Source organism: Poeciliopsis prolifica, unplaced genomic scaffold (genome assembly GCF_027474105.1).
Source record: "Poeciliopsis prolifica strain line A6 unplaced genomic scaffold, Auburn_PproV2 SCAFFOLD043, whole genome shotgun sequence".
NCBI classification, from domain to species: Eukaryota; Metazoa; Chordata; class Actinopteri; order Cyprinodontiformes; family Poeciliidae; genus Poeciliopsis; species Poeciliopsis prolifica.
Window position 1 is genome coordinate 4,771,336 of NW_026562418.1, and position 19,870 is coordinate 4,791,205.

General features: G+C 37.0%; 1 protein-coding gene and 1 long non-coding RNA gene across 6 annotated transcripts in view; one reads left to right on the plus strand and one right to left on the minus strand.

Moving 5' to 3' along the window:
• Window positions 1–19,870, minus strand: part of thrb (thyroid hormone receptor beta) — a 93,263-nt gene that overhangs the window by 39,120 nt on the left and 34,273 nt on the right. For 4 of the 5 annotated variants that reach the window (XM_055056002.1, XM_055056000.1, XM_055055997.1 and 1 more), the window contains exon 2: window positions 120–186. The exons of the other annotated variant lie outside the window; for it this stretch is intronic. The gene's annotated coding sequence lies outside the window, so the exon portion shown is untranslated. The remainder of the gene's footprint in view (window positions 1–119; window positions 187–19,870) is intronic. 5 annotated transcript variants of the gene reach the window in all.
• Window positions 13,616–14,127, plus strand: LOC129376373 (uncharacterized). Its single transcript, XR_008607750.1, has 2 exons — window positions 13,616–13,886; window positions 13,980–14,127. It is a non-coding gene; the product is annotated as an uncharacterized LOC129376373 (long non-coding RNA).

The following is a 19,870-nucleotide window of genomic DNA, read 5'->3' on the forward strand; positions in this document are numbered from 1 at the left end:
GCGATTGAGTGTTTAAGTGGTCACAGCAGGGAGGTCTAGTTTAAACAGACACTGTGTAATGGCATTCTGCAGAGTGCAGGGTTCTGGCTGTGTGGAACTGACATAAATGTAGATCTTACCAGAGGAAGGGTTGAGGGCTGAGTGTGAGCTGAGCTGAGGAGCAGCTGAGCTCCCCGAGAGGTACACCTATGAAAACACACACATATACAAAACCCAGTTAGACCATTGTATGAACAGGATCACATTTGTAGTCCAGCACTGCAAACCAACAGGTCCTGCAGCAACATAAAAGCCTGAACAAAGCTGTTAGCATAACTCTGGGAGAGTTCTGGAGCAAAATTCCTCTGACAGGATATGAGTCTAACCTCCCCAACTCACACACTTATTGTAGCTATCTTTCCATTAAATTTAAATTTAATAGAAACATGGCAATTTTGAAAAACAAGCTTATTCACATGTGATTTGCAGATTTTACACTAGGATGAGGTGGCTTGTCAGCAGTATTGAAATAGATGTATTTCACAAAACTGCAATAGAAAAACTTTTTTCACATCACACGAGTCACATGATCAACAGCTGAACTTTATGACTGATGGAAACGGTGACAGGAAGTATTAGGATGATGGTTTGTTTTTGTTGTTTTGGGACAATCTCCACAGAGTTGTGTGATTCAAAAGTTAAAATTGAAAATTCAAAAGTGTTGAATCAACTACAATTATATTCAATAAAATTCTGAAAATCTGCGTGCATTTTCAATGTAATTACAGCTGCTGTGACTAATCATACTATTCCTGCCTAAATTGGTGCTCAAATGTTATTGTTAGTGGTTCTGCAAGATGTCAGTATGAAGCAATACGACTGTGAGGACAGTTCAGTACTGCACGACATGATGCCATCAGACACCAGTTCTGACAAAAATTGGCTTTGCTGTTAACTTCAAATCAGACGCTCATCATCTGGCTGCTGTGAAAATACTGAAAACCACAGTGCTGTCAATCATTCTCATGTTCTGGCTGCACAATGTACTAATAGTGGAGAAACAATTTACTGTTACAGGAAAACTGTTTATCCACTATTATTAGTCTCCATGCTAACTCGCCTGAGCATTCACAACAGGGCAGTTTTGAGTTATTTTTCCCATTTTATAGCACTAAATGAATTATACATACTTCTCCAGGTTTCACTTTAATGGGCTAGTTCTACCGTGGCAACGCGGCTATGAACGGCAAGTAAAAGAATAATTTGATTAGACGGTGAAATAAATTTGTGGTAACAGTTTGATAAGCTATTTTGCAAATTACCTCATTTTGTTTGACATCCTCCATATAAAATCCAAACCAGTGCCAAATTATTGACAGAGTGTTTCTCTTCGGAACTAGACTAGTTCATTTGATTCCTCTTCAGTTACGTCTCATTCACGGCTTGCCTCAAACTCTCGCGTGTTTGGAGGGGGAAGAGATTATTCATACATTCATAGGGGTTGGATAAACCATACTCGCAGTGAATTTGACGGAGAAAGTTTATTATTTGAAAGACAATTTATACTTGATGGTTGCAGTATGGCCATTTTAACTATCGTAAATTGAAAACATTGCGATACATCTCCCAGCCCTACTGTGAGGTATTATGGTATTATGCACATTAATCCACTTCTATTTGGAAAAATAACAAAAAACAAAAAAGAACGTTCAATAACCTTTCCCTGAAAAACATGTTACATACATTTGAGACATGGATACAACTGGAATTTGCCTGTTTGCTCACCTACTACACCCTCCTTGAATGACTCACTCCAAGGACACAAACTAAGATACTAGCAACTAGACACACCATGATACTTTCAGTTTCCATGGTGATTTGAGTTATATTTAACAGAGTGACGCAGGTTCCTCATCTTCCCCATCAAACAGTGAGCTAAACTTCTGAATAGACCAATATAAATTCAAAATGACATTCACACTTTGTGTCTGGGGATGAAGACGAAGTAAAGAAGACAAGCAGACAGCTGCAGCTTGGGTGAGCTGCAATAATTAGAAAATGTCTTTGTGTGGTTAGGGCAGAGCTTCTACCCACCACTACTCTGTGTTTCAATTGGTGTGTGGGAAAACTTCATGGATGCAAAGCATCCTTGTTCCTGTAATCCCTGTTTGTGAACCCCCCACTTGATGTTTCCTTCTAATCTGAACAATGTGCTTATCTTCCAATCCCACCATTTCTTTTTACCACAGTTTTCATTCTGGATAGTGTTACAGCAACTCTTTACTCTTAAAATGAAAGCCATCTGGAAAGTTTCGTCAACATATTTTATGTTCTTTAGATTATCACATTCTCCTTTACATATAAAAACACCAACAAAGATATTTGATTACTTTAAATCTGGCATGAGATAACATCCAGCAACAAAAGACTTTCAAAAGGCAAATAATTCCTCTGTGGAAAATAAAATCCCAAGTAGCCAAAATTGGATTATTTCAGATGGCTGGCAGTTGAAGTGTAGTAACTATTTCCAGCAGCTCGCTCTAAAGTTAAAGGGGTAGAATTAAGTCAACTCAACTTTTCTTAGATTTTCTGAAGTTTTTCTGAGTTTTACCACATCTTACAATGTTATTCTCTTGTCAAAAACATGGAGTTCTTCGTTCTTTGTGCATGTTTGAGAAATCTTGTAGTCTTCGTGGCAACCAGTCAACTGAGCAAAATGTCGCCGCCTTTGAGACTCAACTCCTCCGCAGAGATGTAGTTTCTGAGCTTCTGCCTCACAAAGTAGTCCACCCAGGCTCACTGAGCTCCTTCAGATTTTCCAGCGGCAATTAGCAATGCTTGGTGGAACTGTGCATCTGCTGAGCTCATTATAGGATCTACTTCTCAGTGAAATGCTGGTAAAAATGCTATTAGAAGCTTAATAAAGGAGCGATGCCCTCCTGAAGGGCTAATTTCAGAAAGGGAAGAAGGTTTTAAAGAGACAGAATCCCAATTTCAAAGCATTAAATTAAAGTCAAATTTCTCTTAAGACATATTTGGTATATTATATTGTTACTTGTGTTACTTGATTGTGCTATAAAATGGCACTATGTGCCTGAAAAACAAATAATACTGCCCCTTTAACCAACAAATCGCACAACTTTGGAAATATCGACTTTCCACTTGCCAAAGTTTATGACTCAGGATGGACCATACGTTTTGCACTGAATAGTTGCCATGGAGATTAACAGATTGGGAACATGTGTGAAAACATCAATGGAACCCTCCAGGTGTGTTTTTGATGAGGACACATTATAAAGTGATGTAAAGCAAAAAATATAGATTTTACATAATAGTGCTCCTCTAAGAAAATTGTATTTAATCATTGCGACATCCATCCATCCATCCATCCATCCATCCATCCATCCATCCATCCATCCATCCATCCATCCATCCATCCATCCATCCATCCATCCATCCATCCATCCATCCATCCATCCATCCATCCATCCATCCATCCATCCATCCATCCATCCATCCATCCATCCATCCAATATCTTCTCTTACTAAATCAAAAATTTGATGCAGCCTAAAGTAATAATGATTAATGCAGAAACATGAAAAAAAAATTTGTCAACTCAGGATATCAGGAGGGACTTTAAGAGACAGCAAGACTGGTGGACAAGTGATGGTGTTTCTCTGGAAAAATAAATTTGTTGCTAATTACAATATTTTGCAAAATTTTTAATCTTAAGGATCTGAGTCTGAGCCTTCCTAATCCTCAACATCTGCTTCCTCATCTGGTTTGTCGTTTGTTGAGTTTTTGTGTTACAGCCGAGCATGTTAGCACACTGACATTACACCTACTATTTATATCTACCAGCCTGGAAATATTGATTCTGCACTTAATAAACTGGGGATTTTTTTGCAAAAATTGTAAAACTGTTAAACTGATTACTGATTGCAGCCAGATCCATAGATACACTGCAAGTTTAGTTAAAATATGTTTGTTTTACTTCACCTGCTGTACTTTGCTAAAATGTACTGCTTTTGTGAAGTCCGATCTAGGTAAGTTTCACTCTCAGTGGGGGGAATTGCCTGTTAACACAAGCAGCTGTCAAAGATGACTTTTTATAGGGTCCGGTTGTTTCGGATGTATTTACAGCAGCTAAAAAAAAGTTGGAAGGACATTGTCCAGCTATCATTTGGTGACCTGCAGGTCTATCTCACTTAGGTTATGCCGCAGGACAATGATCTAAAGCCCAGCAGTATGTCGACCTTTGAATAGAATAGAATAGAATACAATAGAATAGAATAGAATAGCATTTATTGTCATTGAACAGGATTCAACGAAATTTCTATTGCAACTCTCGTGCAAAAAGTCAAATATATACAATATTAAATAAACAAACACACAATAATAATAATAATAATATATACAACTAAAATTAACTAAAGGCACTCAACCACACCAAATGACTTTTACTATTATTAAAACTCTAACTTCTTCACCAGACATAGTAGCATGACATTAAGTGGCCTTTCATGCAGAAAGACTATCCAGTGTTTTTGAGTTAAAACAATTTTGCAAAGAATGAATCAAACTTTCATCACAGTGACATAAAACAGTCCCCCAAGGTAGCTGTGATTGCAACTAGTGATGCAAATTCACTTAACATTTGCAAGTTTTTCACAGACTTGCAGTTTTCAGTGCAACGTTATCTTCAATCTGGGCAATCACCTTAACATTTTCAATACTTCCTTCTTTACTGACCAATCAATGCAACTCAGCTGAATATTGACCAATCCTGTTGCCCCTTCGCAATGTCTCTTGAAAGCAGAACATGCAAGATGAATCGTGTGATAGTAACAGTCACCTTTTTTTTTCTTCAAAAAAACATTTAGAGATGTTCTGTATAATTTGCTTCTACTATGTAAACAGTTCATGTTAACAATATGGATTCTTCTTTTGCACTTTGACTTCTCAGGACATGATCTTACTTGTATTAAGGTGCTATTTCAAGAAGGTGCTTGAAAAATATTACTTGCACTTTGATATTAACTTTGCTAAAAATCTGAGTTTCTTGGGAATTATGAGCAACTTTTTCAACTTTTCTGGCAAAAATAAAACATAAAAACGTGGAACTTTGACTGCAACGTATTGAAAAAGGTGCCACAAAATCAAGTAATATTAGGCAACAACAATCATTTTAAAAAATCACAACTTCCTGGAGGGACTGCTAAATGACTCATTAGCAACTATCAGAAATGGTAGCTGTATCCTCCAAGGGTGGGACAACCAGTTATTAGGATTAGGGGGTTATTCAAAGGCTTAGTTTAGACAGTTCCCTTTAGATAATTTGTATCATTTAAGTGTGAGAAAAAAAAATAGACAATTCTGTAAAGATGCAAATACTTTTTTATAGCACAGCAGGCATTAGTGATCAGACATAAAAAGGTTGTCAGACCTCAAGAACCATAGCAAAGGAGAAAAAAGACTATTGAAAAAAATATTTGGAGTGAGGCAGAATGTGAGGCAGAGGTGGAGTTCTTCGACTGTCATTTCTTCCCTGACGGTGGAAGAAATGTGTAAATAGAAACAAACAATTGAACAAATGAAAATTTTAACTACATGTATCCTAACACGCTACACTGATCAGTTACCACAAAGTGTTGAACACATCTGAATCCAGGTCGGTGTGAAAAAAACCGGATATCACAGAGCTGCAGCCCTTGGTTGCATGGAACTCTGCCAGAGTTTTAGGGAAACCCATAACCACAGAACATTATATGAATGAGGGGCAGAGCAGACAGGCAAAATTTCCCCCACTGGGCTGTTCTTCAGGACCTCCAGCATCTGAACACACTTAAATACAGGAGCCTGTAAACATGGTGATGTCATACGAGTGTAAAACGTGTGCGGATTCCCCATGTTGCTGAACCATAAAGATGTGGCTGTTGGCCAGCTTTGCTATTCTACACTAGACTCACCTCCACCAAGCACCATTGGCCCCTCTACTCTGTAAAATTTAATTAGCTCACCTTATTTCAAAATATTATGCAAATTCATTGCCTCAAAAAATTGAAGCAAAATAAGCTTAAAATTAGTGAGTAAAAAAAGACTAATTTCATTTTATATAAGCAGTAATAACTTAAGTGGTACAATTAACAAAAAAAATACAAAATTATGTTGAAGTACCTTATTTGTGTTAACTTATTTTTTTTATTTGTGTGGACTGCTTGATACAAATTAAACCTTGCTTAGAATTGCTAAATACCTACAACTTAAACTTACTAATTTTTCAAGTTCAAAACCAATTTTCTCGAATAGGTCCTTGTCCTTACTCACTCTCTCTATCCCCCCCAAAAACCATTAAGTTATGTGAATATGCTCTTGTTCGTGGAAGCGCTGGGACTAGTGTCTCTTCATGAGTCAGATTAGATAAATTATTGGCTCCAGAAAAGAAAAAGTACAGCATTTGCTCTTGGATGCATGCAATACTAAGTCAAAGTACTTTCCAGCACAGAAATAAAGCACAGCTATCAAAAACTTACTTTTTCTGAAGTCATCTCACCGACAGAGCAAGCAAAGTTCAGCTGAAATGATAACAGTCATCTGCATATGTGCCAAGGATAAAGTTCAAGTGAAATGTGGTAAAAAAGAAAGTTGGTGAACTGAACACTGTCCTTCAGTGGCAACTGACGGAAACCAATGCAAGAACTGAGGGACTTATGTTGATACATAGCAAATATATTCCAAAACTGACAGAAAGTACTGATGGTTTTTAGAAATACTGTATTTAACAAGAAGAAAAGTGTTATTGTTGTGTAGTTGGTAGTCTGAGGTCTTTCTGCATGGAGTTATGTGACTGTTTGATTCATTGATCTTTCTAAATCACCCTTAGGAATGAGTGTGTGTGGATGTGGATGTATGTGTGGCCCTGTATTTGATACAGTGCATAGACCATTTTCCTAAGAAGTGCTATACTATGGGGGCCAACTACTCCTTATGGGGTACTGGGATTTGGGATCCATAAGACAATGGATACAGATAATGGATCATCCATCGATTGATCAATCCATCCATAATCTTCTGCGGAGTCAGGATCTCTTCCCTGACCTGAAGAAGGTACTCCATCCTTTACCAGTTCAAGACCCGCTTCTTGGATTGAAAATGGATGGATTAAAACTGTTTTATCCCATTTCCCTCAAGACCTGTGAAAATTAAATTATGCTGCAAGAATAACTGGAAACAGATAGTAGGGCTGTGTAATTATATTGATTCTACGATATTTGTCAATTTTTTTCCCATCCGAAGGTATTGATTTTTCATCTGCGAGTATCGATCCATTAAGCCATAGGGGTCCATAAGCTTATACCGTCTTTTTAACATGTCTGGTTTGTGAAGGCATAGCAGCAAGACTCCGCCTCCCCCAATCTCACTTTCAACATGTGCTTAAAGTGCACATTATAAACTACACATCAGTTTTCAAATTGTGTTAATAGGCCAAGTAAAACCGCAATTAAATAAGTAAACCATATTTTTCTGAATGTTAGAGAAATGTTAAAAACTTGTGTTTCCGGTTATGTGAAAGGGAACAAGCTTCCAAAAATAGAAAACGAAACGCAACATAAGATTTGTTTTTGAAAATCTCAAATCTTCAATAAATTTGATGGGATGTATTTTGTCGCTAAGAAACAAAGTAAATTTGCGCAACTAACCGTGAAAGAGAAGTGGAAGGGAGTAGCGGCGTGAATGGAGCAGTGGCAAAAGCAGTGAGATCACGAAATTAATGCAAAGTTTGGATATTGGAGCAATTTGTTTTTAGCTCAGTGGTTTCTGTTCTGTATATAAAGAATTACCTGAAGAATAAACAAGTAACAGAGTTCAAACAATCCCAAAACAGAGCTGGAAGACAAAGAGGGGAAACCGGCAGCCGGAGCCTGGCCGCAGTGAGGATTGCCACGATGACGATGGCGGATCGATCATCACCAATCATCATCGGCCTTTTTCCCATAGTCCAAAAGACTTTTCTTTTAAAGTCTCTTCGCCTTTCATCCCCCCCCGCACAATTATAAATTTTTTGGCATCTTGTTTTGACTCATGATGTTTTTTTCAAAAATAGTACACAAACAAATAATTGACTTTATTTTCATGCTAAATCATGCACATTCTCAGCTGTTTTAGTAACACCACGCTTACTGCTAATAAAACATATAGAACATGTCATTATTCGGCTTTTCTTTTAAAATGAGAGTTCAACCCTGATTTACAGAAGCTTAACTCTCACTCATACACATTGATATGCCCTTCTAACATATACAGTGATTGCAGCTTTTGGCAGGAAGGTTAGAAAACACAGAGCGGAATGCCAGTATTAGGCGTGTAAGGGACCACAACCATCTGAAACAAGCTGAAAACCATAAATACTTGAAACACTTATTCTATTACTGTTACTGCCAAATTTAAGAGTTTGAAAACCAAATATAAGGATTAATGCACACAGTGAAAGCCATCTAACATTACTCAGAATCTAACGTGTCCTCGGGGTACAGCTATTAGCTCCAGTTTGTTTCTTAGAAAAAAAGGTATAACAAATATTATTTTAATTCCCATAAAATTCAACCTGTCTGTTGAACAGGCAGGTTAAATTTTATTTTAAATAAATAAAATTATTGTTATTGTTGCCATAAGAGAAAAATAAACACATGAATTACCACCACTCTTATTAATAAATAATAAAACCAAACTCTATGTTTGTGAGTACCATTCATTAAACCAGCAGTTGTTTACTTCTTTACCTTGAGCATCAGTAATTGTGGTACCAATTAAACTTTTGTCTGTCTGTCTATCAAACCAATATGGCCACTGAAATTACTTGAAACTGACAAAAGTAATAACAGACAAATACATACTGAAAATTAACCAATAAAAATCAGGCACTGGTTTTGAATGTGGCCCAATGGAATCATTAAAAAAACGAACAAACAGGCCAAGACAAAGATGATGATACATGTAACTCAATATTTTGTTACCCAACTTTTGGTGGCAATTAAGTATTCATTAGAAGGAAGTTATTTACATCAAAATGACTTTTAGAAGTTATGTATTGGTTCTATAACATGGAATACTACACTTTTTTTGGATTGGTTATCTGTCTGTTTCCTGCAAAAACTACTTTGTACTAGGTCTGGGCCATGTCATATAATTCATGACAATACCGGTAAAAAAAAAACCTTGCTCAGGAAAGTACATTTTTACAGTTTTATGGATGGTGTAAATACCTCATCTAATCACCCACACACCGATTTTGAAATTGTAAAGATGAAACCAAATATGGCTCAAAGCATTACTGCTGAAGCGGAGCTATGTGGTAAGGCTTCCTGTGGCTGTTTGCCAACAAATAACTGGACACGTAATGATACCACTGCTGTTTTAGCCTGGTCATTGTCTTGCTTTGCAATTCTGTCAAAAAAAAAAGTAAAATATGTATGCTTTCTCCCCCTGACTTGGATTGTCTCCAGCCGATTTTTGACAGGACCAATCAGAAAACAAAAAGAGAAGTTGTGAATGAATGAATTGATAACCCCACCAAAGTCCAAGCCTCCAGACAGAAATGGTTTCTCAACATCCGAGAGCCTAGACCCTCTGGATGAAGCAAAGTGCACTACAAGGAGCTGGTTTTTACAATTCTACTACAACTCAGAACCAAAGAGAAGAAGCTAGTTAGCTTCAGCTGGTCACGTCTGCTAACTCTAAATGAATCAGTGGAAGCCGAAGTTGAAGGTGCTTATTGTTACGTGGCCCGAGTCAAATATTCCTTTAGGAAAAATATGAAACAGACTTCAGTCATTGTTGGTAAAGCAAAGAAAATGGCACTGGAGAAGAGGGTGGGGGGCGGTTCCAATTGCAGTTGCCGGAATATGAAAGTTACAATATGAAGTAAGGATTAACACTCACAGTGGAGATGTCAGTGACAGATAGATAAAAAAAAAAAAAAAAAAAAAAAAAAACAAGTATTCCTCATATTTAGAAAGTTCCTTCCTAATGGTGATATTTTGGTGTTAAGATTTACTTTTATATTATAACAAGATTCTTAGTCTTGCACATAAGGTTTACATTTTAAAAAAAGCATGACTGGGAAACACTTCTGTACATCTTATACAACTAATGTTCTATGTGTATATAAGTATTCGTATTTCCATCTGGTAGCTGATTTCAAACTCTTTTTGTTAGCCAAAATAGTACCCATTGTGTGATTTTGTATATATTTATGTATGAGTATTTTTAAATATAATGACTGTTTATGATGAAATGTAGGGAAAAAAAACTTTTCCCCAAAGAGAAAAAGAATAAAAATGTGGAAAATCATCTTATATTGTTATGTAAATGTTTAAAAAGATATGTGGTGATATCGTTTCTGGCAATATTGATCACCCCTATGTTGAATATTATGAGATTTTAAAGTAAAAACAACAGTTGTTGTGTTTTTAAAATAGGAAGTAGTGATTAAAATCTATTAAATTCATAATACTTTTAGTTATACGCAGTAATTAAAAGTATAAACCCATCCATAACCTTATGCTGTGTAATTTCCTCTTTTACACAACCTTGGTCTTCATGATGTTTACTTGTATTCTGAGAGAAATCTTCCTCTAAACCCCACCATCATTACCATCATTAGAAAAACATAATCAAATATTATCTTTGTTATGTTAATTGAGTATTAGAAAAATTACGACCTGTTTTTCTCTTTTGTGTCATTGCCATAATTCCAAAGTTTGATCAAAGCATTCCAGGTTTTAAAATGTTGTCCAAGCTGAGACTAAACAAGCATCCTTTTTAAATTTATGATCTGCTCGAGGACCTCAACAAGATGGAAGTGAAAAAGAAAGGGCGAGGACCATGTCCAGCACATGTGGTCACAGATTGAAACCATGAAACCACAATGGAAGAAGATGTGTTGAAACCAATAAGCTCTAACATGTTATTAGAATGCTTGCTCTCCGTCTCTGCCCAAAGTTTTATGTGTAGGGACAGACGGAAGCATTCTTGACTTGACTGAAGCTTTATCTGTTGAGATCCTCGCATTCACTAAGATACTTTAATAAAGTGGCACTTTTATTGAGTCCTGATGTACTTCAATCCCTTCCTTGACATGTCTGATTCCAGTTCCACATTCCACCTTCTTCCACTGCTTGAAAGTGGTTTAACTTTCAAGAAGCACAGATATTTGGGAAGATGGTTTTCCTCAGGATTTGTCTCACTCTGCCAAAATGAGTCCTTGCATCCAGTCTTTCAGTGGTTTGTTTTGAACATTACTCTTGATTTTAGAGAGAGGAATGCTAAAGCTTGCCAGACCTTTGAAGGTTATTGATGAAAAGCATATCCTCTTTTAGATCAAAAGGTTTAAATTTAGAACAGAATTTTTTTCTTCAACTTAGACAAGAACCAATTATGGAATTTCACATCATTAGCATTTAAAAAAGAAGCAACTGCCTCATTTTCACTGAGCAGTATGGCACTGGTCTAGGTGATTTGGTATGCTATTTCATGGTCTGACGTATCAATTGCCTATTGGACCCTCACCGGGCAGGCGGGGCTAAACCATAGTGTCATACTGGAGTGACAGCTAACTTGATGTAGTACTAGTATGTCTCATGCTTGTTCCAAGCCGTGATGTCTTTCTGTCATGCTGTGAATGAAATGAACTATGTTGTGTGATGCCAGCATATCCACCCTGACTGTGTCATTGTCCTATGGATCTACAATTGAAGTTGGCTCGGGAATGGTGGAGCATGTTGCTTTAACAACGGAAACAGATAAAATAGCATACTGAGCCAGTGAACAGAAGATGCTGTACTGTAGCATCTATACTGCAATGGCATGTATCCATCTCTTTCTTAAGGTTTAGACTTTCACTTGCAGCCATTTATTCTAATATATTCTAAGTGGCAGCTGGAATAATTGAGCTGTTTCATGATTCAAACTTTAGCTGTCAGACAAAAGGCCTCATAGTTGTCAATAGAATACAAATAGACTATAGCACTATTGGTCCTATGGTTGCCAGACCACCCATCCAACCATCCATTTGACCCCTCCTGTCCCTAACCCAACGTCTTGTTTGACAGTTGCTGTGATGTGTTTGTTATACCATGCCATATCATACCATACCATAACATACCATATCATATCATATCATATCATATCATACAGGCGCGTGCAGAGGGGGGTGCTTTGGGGGCTTGAACACCTGCCCCTTTTGCTCCATGGCCCCAAGTGCCCTTTTGGGTTTTTTTTTTTTTCCTTACACATGTACTACAATTATTACTATATTACTATTATTATTATTACTTTGCAATTACTTTGCGGTCACATTGTTACCTTTGACCTTTTGCCCGTGACGCACGACGCACTTGCCTCTCGCACGGTGAGATAAGGCGGCTAACTGCGGAGATCAAGCTAGCGACGTTCCAGATTACAAAACAGCTTTTGGTGAACTGAAAAAAATTATTTTTGGTGAAAACACTGGAGTCGGCTTGCTACTTGTCATATAACGGAAAACGTTAAATGTATCGTTTCTCCTTCAGCACGGAGTTGCGGTTTAAGCAGAAATGAAATATAACAAGACAGGCGTCTTAGAGAATATAAGTCTCTAAGTCCGCCTTTCTCTGAATAAACTGAGCGGGAGGAGACAGACAGGTGAGGAAAAGCTGTTCTTATCTATCGATCCAGTATTTTTATCATCAGACATTAGGCTGTTGTTGTGCTATGAGCTAGCTGCTAGCTAATGATTTTGCTAGCAAAGCAAGGCAACTAAATAGCTTCCCTGTATTGTTAATGACAGTAGTCATTCTTCAGTATTACTTATGCGATAGGGGCACATCGCCCGTCCAAAACCTATCATCTCCATAATGGATATATGTCCGATTTTCTAATTTTCTTTGGTGAATGATGTATATTGCATTTATTCTAGCGTTAGGTAAATGTATCTTGAAGGAGAATTTAAATAAAAGTCCAACAAGGATATTCATTTAGAATTAAAAATAACTCATCCTGAACTACCATGATAGATATAATGTATGTAATAATCAAACTGTTTCTGTCCAATAAAGCATGTCATTAATGAAGGGGCAAACATAAACTTTTATTTGCACACATCAGAAATCTTTGGTTTTGATTTTAGGCTCTTCCCAGACGTCATGTGAGAATCGCAAGCAAAACTTTGAATAGCAAGCAAAGATTTCTGACATGCACAAATAAGTTTGTTTGTTTTGCAAATAATTTTTTAAGTCATGAGATAAAAAATTGTGATTTCAGTTTTTTAAAAAAAATTAAGTTAAACATTTTTTTGTTCAAAAAAATGTTACAATTCAAAATGTCTTGATCACAATTTTATATTATTTAATTGAGGTTAGTATTTTAATTGAATAATTGTGAAACATATTGAACTCATAGGAGAGGTCTCATTTTCTCTGAAATTAATATTGTTATGCTATGGAGTGAAAAACATTGCTTTAAACACAAGGGTAAAGAATTGGTAGTGTGGTTTATTATAGTGTTCTGATCATAATTCTTTGTTTTGCTTTTTTCAGTTCAAAGATGCCACATAAAGAGAGACATCAGAAACAAAAAGAAAGGCAGTGGATTGTTGACCAACTGGGTCAACTGTACCAATCATTCACAGTGAGGTTATTAACATTCTTCAAGACATGACCAACAGAAAACTGTTGCTATGAACAAAAGAGAACAAAAACAGCAAAAAATGCTTAAAAGTTTGAAATTTGTTTTTAAACAGTTAAAAGGCAAGAGACTGAAATAAATAAGACTTCACTCAACACAAGAGAAGATGAGACAATGAGGAAAAAAAGAAAAGAGAAACTGACAAGAAAAAAAGAAGAGGAAAGATTGAAGAAAATGTACATAGGTACTTACAAAATACACTAAAACACAAATAGAGTAGTCTTTTCTCATAGTGACATGCATTAATTACATTTTTGCTTTTGTTTTTTTCCTGCAGTTCCACGATAAAGTTTGATGCAGCTCTGTTTTTCTGAATGGACCGTCTTCATCTCCACTGCAAGTACAGCAACCCAAGCAGATGTTCTTTGATTGTATGTCTCACAATTTTGTAATCTATCATTGTTAATTAAACTCTGAGAGCTGTGTGACTTTGTTCATATTCTGTCCTGAAATGTGATTTGATGTGCCCCTTTTTTTTTTTTTTTTGAGCACCTGCCCCTTTACTAGTCTCTGCACGGCCCTGATATCATCTCATCTCATCTCATCTCATCTCATCTCATCTCGTACCGTACCGTACCGTACTGTACCACACCACACCACACCACACCATACCATACCATACATACCAATACCAAACCACTTCAATTTTTAAAGCACTTTATAATAACTCAGTCTAAAAAGTGATGTACATATACACAATAAAAAAATGGACAAGCTAAACATAGACAAGTTAAAATAAACTACTAAAGTAGTTAAAAAAGTGCCACCCAATCAATGTGCAAAAGGCTTCAGCAAATAAAAATGTTTCAGTATTATTAAACTCAGAAAGAAAGAGGCCTTATGGGTATGAAAGTAAATATAAAAAGTCTGCCGCACTTTTTTATTTGTTAAACAATTTTAAAGCCATTTGTCGCTATCCTTCCTCTTAACAATTACACGGTACTTTATGCTGGTGTATGACATAATCTCAGTACGATATGATGCAGTTTCTGCCTCTAACAATACAAAATCTTAATAAAAACTTTAAGGTGTGTTAATACTTTCACAACTGACATACCAAAGTTTTAATCATCAATTGGTCAGAATTCAGGGCTCATCAGTCTATTTATTTTCCTGTAATGTATTGGAAAACAACTCAAGTAAAGAGATGTATTTGCAATCAAACAATTCAAAGTGTCCCCTTAAAGTATGTACAGCATAATATCACAGCAAATAGATGCTATCATAGCCATTTATTCAGTAGTAATAGAAACCCAGAGCATGTGTTGAGTAAAGCTTACACAGCAGATGGTGCATTTAAAACTGGACAAGCATTATTAACACACATAACGACACATGAGCAAGTTTCCTTCCAAACGCACCAACTGGAAGCTGACAGAATCAGAAGAACTTTGACAGGTGAAACCTTGACCTTAGTCCAAAGCTTCAAATCACCATGAGAAATCACTTTTAAGAGGCCCAGAGGGCTTTCTCTGCCTCCACCCACCTGCTCGCACACACACTGTGCAGAAGGGGTGTGATGTTTCTCTTCATCCACCTTTAGATAACAGGAAGTTCAGTTCAGCACTTAGACCATCTGCTTTTACAATGTTCAGATTATTTTAAATCAATAAGCACAATCTCTCAGCTCTTTGTATTTATCATATAGTTTGTGAAATGAAATATCTATAATCTGTTCCTTGCTTGGTTCTATTTAGCGTGGCTAATGAAACGGAAACTTATAAAATGTGATCATATTTTAAAAATTCAGAATGTAACATGGGTTTGATTACTTTTCTCACATTCGTCCACAGTTTTTCGGAGGCTTTTGTCTTTTAATGTTTGCTGTGTTTCCTTCTTTCCAACAAATCACTGCAACTTGGCTGAATATTGACCAATCCACTTTCCCTTTCTAATTTAACTTCTTGTTTCATGACACCTTATAAACCAAGATGAAAGCGTGTGTGAAACAAAACGGTAATATTTGCAGGGTTTTTTTGGAGGCGGGGGAGTAACCTTTTTAGAGATGTTCTGTAGGATTTGCTCCTACTGTGTTAACAATTCATGATTACTTAAACGAGCAACATGGGATTCTTCTTTTGCATTGTGACTTCTCCTCAGGATATGATTTAGTTTGTACAGATATTATTTTCAAAAAGGTACTTGCATATTAAATATTAACTATGTCAAAATCCTGATGAAGCCTCTGGTGAACATGAGATGTTTTTCATTCAATGTCCCTTTATGTGCTCCATATGTTATGACAAAAATAAAGCTTAAAAAAAAATCACTTTGACCACAGCTTTTTAAAAATGAAGCTGCAAAATCAGTAATTTTAGGCCGCACCAATCGCAAATCAACACTGCAACATCCAAGAGGCACTGATCTGAAACATTCAAGCTAATAAACCAGGTCAATCTGGAAGATCTCAAACACATGACAGGACTGTAGTATTTTATCAAACAGTAAACTTGGTGAAACTAAAATTTCATAATTCCTCTACATCTACTTGCAAAGAACTCACTCCGTCAAGATCTCACAGTAGGACCCGGATCACTTCAAGGACACCCACAAAGAGACCATACCCCGGAAACCATGGTATTATCCCCCTGGCAGAAGTCTATCTTCATCTCAAGTAAGATCAGTCTAATTCTTCCTGAATTACCACTTTCTGACGATCTCAAACTCACCATCTCTAGCTCACTGCTCTTCAGAGTATTGACAACCCTGGTTGCCAACCCCGAGGACAAGAACAAGGTTTTTTTTTTTGCATAGCTGAATGGTTGCCATGGAGATTAAAGGATTCCTCAAACATGAATGAAAGAATCATAGCAAAACTCCAGGTATGTTTTTAATGAAGGAATAACATTATAATAATAATACAAAAAATAATATTTTACATAACACTGCCCTTTTAAGAGGTTTTGAACAATTTTTATCTTTCAAGACTCTGCACTTATTTATGAACATGGCTCTCATAAAGTAGCAAATGACAAAGTTAACATAAAACCCAAATCCTGAAACACGACCAGGACATGAGGAGTTGGATTTTCAGTCCATAATAATTTTACTAGATGGAGCGAGTCAGCTAAAGAGGAGAGAGGGAGGGATAGGAGAGAGATGGTCTATCAGTGAGGAAGACAGATGGTGCATTAAAGCAGAGAGGAAAGGAGAAAATAAATTGGGCAAACTACAGAGTGAAAGCTAAACACTATGTAGAGTCCAGAGGGCCTTTTGAAACAGCAGGGTGATGAAACCTCCAGCGCCTGGCAGTGGGACAGAGCAAGGGCCAAGTAGCTCTGAGCGGCACAGCCAAGCCTTACATAACCGGCCACATCGCTCAGCGTTCTCCATGCCGTTCCCCTTAAAGGTAAAGGCACACCGACCGCAAGTCAGGGTGGCTCCATAGCCCTTTAAGAGCTCACAAGCTGCAATGTAACTGTTACATGCTCATGCTCATTCCACAATTAGACAACAATAAAACAAGCTCTGTGGTTATAAAGCTGCTGATTTTACAAGCACCAAATAGTTTCTGTGATCCTGCTTAGAACAAAACTTACTAATGATGTTGCTTTAACTGCAGTCTGGATGAGAGAGAAGCTTTCATTTTGTTCTCTATGCTTTGGACAGTAAGCAGAGAAACCAGCTGGAGAATAAGCCGAATGAAAAAAAAAAGATGGGTCTAAATGGGCACTATTAAAAAATATTTCTATAGCTTTAGCCCTTTTCCATCGTTTAGTCTCCGTGTCCTTTGTATTTCGTCACAAGATGAGTTGAACAGAAAGCAGTTTTAATGTTTTGGCAAAAAGAAAAAAAAAACTACGGGGAAAAAAAATCACATTTTTCTACAGGGAGCCATGAAGTTTTACAACAAAATTCCACGAAAAAGGAGCATGATTTCCTGTGGAATTCTGTACACTGGAAAACATTTGGTCCCAGGGCTGTGCTCAGAGAGGAGCACAGAGGTTGGTTTAGGAACCACTCAGTACTGGCTGGGAGCAGAGCAATGCAAGCTGAAACTCAATGATCTCTAGATTGTCTCAACCAACTTTAAAAAGTAAAAAGATTAACTTCAGAATGTTGTGTCAAAAACACTGGCAGCAGTTAAGTTTCTTTTTTAACATTCAAGTACAGTTCAGATTTACAACAGCTTCAACTCACATGGTACTTTCCAGAAAGTATGTAAACCTCAGAAGACGGCTAACCGAACCTTTTATGAGGGCCTGGGTGTGTCTGTAACTGCATTCTGCTCCACTTGTGTTGGGCAGCAGAGGGCGGATTGACTGGTGCCATATAACATAATGGGAGGGTGGGCAGAGATTGATGGAAACCAGTGGCGTCATCAGGAACGGATGGAGAAAGTTGACGGAAACTTGAAATAACTCTTCATTTACTTTGAGGAAACTTCCAAGGCAAACAGGATGGATACGAGCAATTATTGCAGAGATTTACAGAGGATGGATTAAGGTTGATGCTGTAGAAACTGCAGCAGTAAAAATATGCAGTGAGAATTGAAAAATAAAACAGCTTAGGATAAAATCGCTGTGGAAAAGTGCTGAGCCATCTCTTAATGACTGAGCATTTGTGTCCAACAACAAGAGAAGAAAAGAAAAACAAAACAAAAAACTACTGTAGGGAGTCCATAAGATTCCGGTACCTTATTGGCTACTCCAAGTCAGCCAAAGTTTCCCAGATACTCTGGGAATCTATTGCAAAGATTTTAATCTAGATTTCTAAAGGTCTTTTTCGGTTTTTAAGAGTGCTCATTTTTAACATGAACCAATTCAAAACTGAATAATTTCAAAATACAACTGTATCTTAGTTAGTCCTGTTGCAATAAGCAATAAGTCAATAAGCTTGATAATAAAAGGAAGGCGATAATAATCGCTTGTTTGCTCTTATGTAAAGAGGATGACAAAAAGCTTCATCTCGCTGCCTTGAGTTATTTCTCCCCTCTCGTTTCTATCTGCATACTGCAGAACCTTTCATTGTGTTGGACCAGCATGGCGGCGCTCTGGAGGAGATCCCTGTATCTCTGTTTCCTCAGGTCGGTCGCGTTAACATTACGATATCGTGACACAATGATTAGCTTGTTGTTTAATGCATGGCACCTGCTTTGATTTATTTAGCAGACAAACATGAGTTTGTCTTCATGACCGAATACACAGGACGCTACAGCAACAATAGCGACAAAAGTTGAACAATTTCCAACTTTCTTATGTCATGTTGCTAGCTGTCCACATCTCGGCTGGACGAGGCAAAGCGAATGTCACCTCACCGCGCAAGCAGCCCTGTGACACTGACATTGTCTCAAACGACAATATTATCATTTATTGACATAAGTTATGGGACAATTAATTGCCCAGAAAAATTTGATATTGTGACATGCCTAATCTCACTAAATTAGAATATCATCAGAAAATCTCATTAATTTCAAGTTTTTACTTGTGTTCATTTTTATAATTCTTGTATTGCTTGTAACAAAGACATGACTGAACTCTGTTTCATAAGTTGTATCTGAGATACTCACTTGAAACCACGAAGGTATACATTATTCTGAAATAATTGGGTACCTCATTGGTTGCAGCAAGAGCACATGGTAAAAGGAAGATCACTTTGATTTCTTCATGTCGTTTAAGCCCAAAGTGATGTTTCTGTTTCTTAGGTTTCGGTTTGATCACTTTGAGGAGTAACTGTCTCCCTGTACTGTTATGTGTGCTGAACTAGAATGGTGTGAGCTCACTGAGCAACAGTTGATACTTGACACAAAAACCATGGTTCGATAGCTGTGCTGGCTTTAAAGTCATGCTGACCGCTACATCCTTTTTGAAATATAGGAAGGAGGAGACATAGCACTAAGCCTGTGATAATGAGCAATAAATCAAGTGACTACACGAAAATTAAAATGAGTGCAATAATTTCCATTTGGACAACAATTGTCAAAGAGATGTTCCCCTTTAATATCATTGAAAAGTTGCCATTTTAAGAGATGCTGTCAACATGTGACACCCTGTATGAAGTAGTTAGTTTTGCACCACCTGTCACCTTTACTTGTTTTTTCTATCTAAGCTGAATGTTTATTATTTTGAAATACCATTTTGGTAAGAGGAACTTCAAAATCAATCTTTATTGTTGTTCTGGATATTTAAGATATTTTTTGGTTCCAGCATTAAATGTTCTTTGGAAATT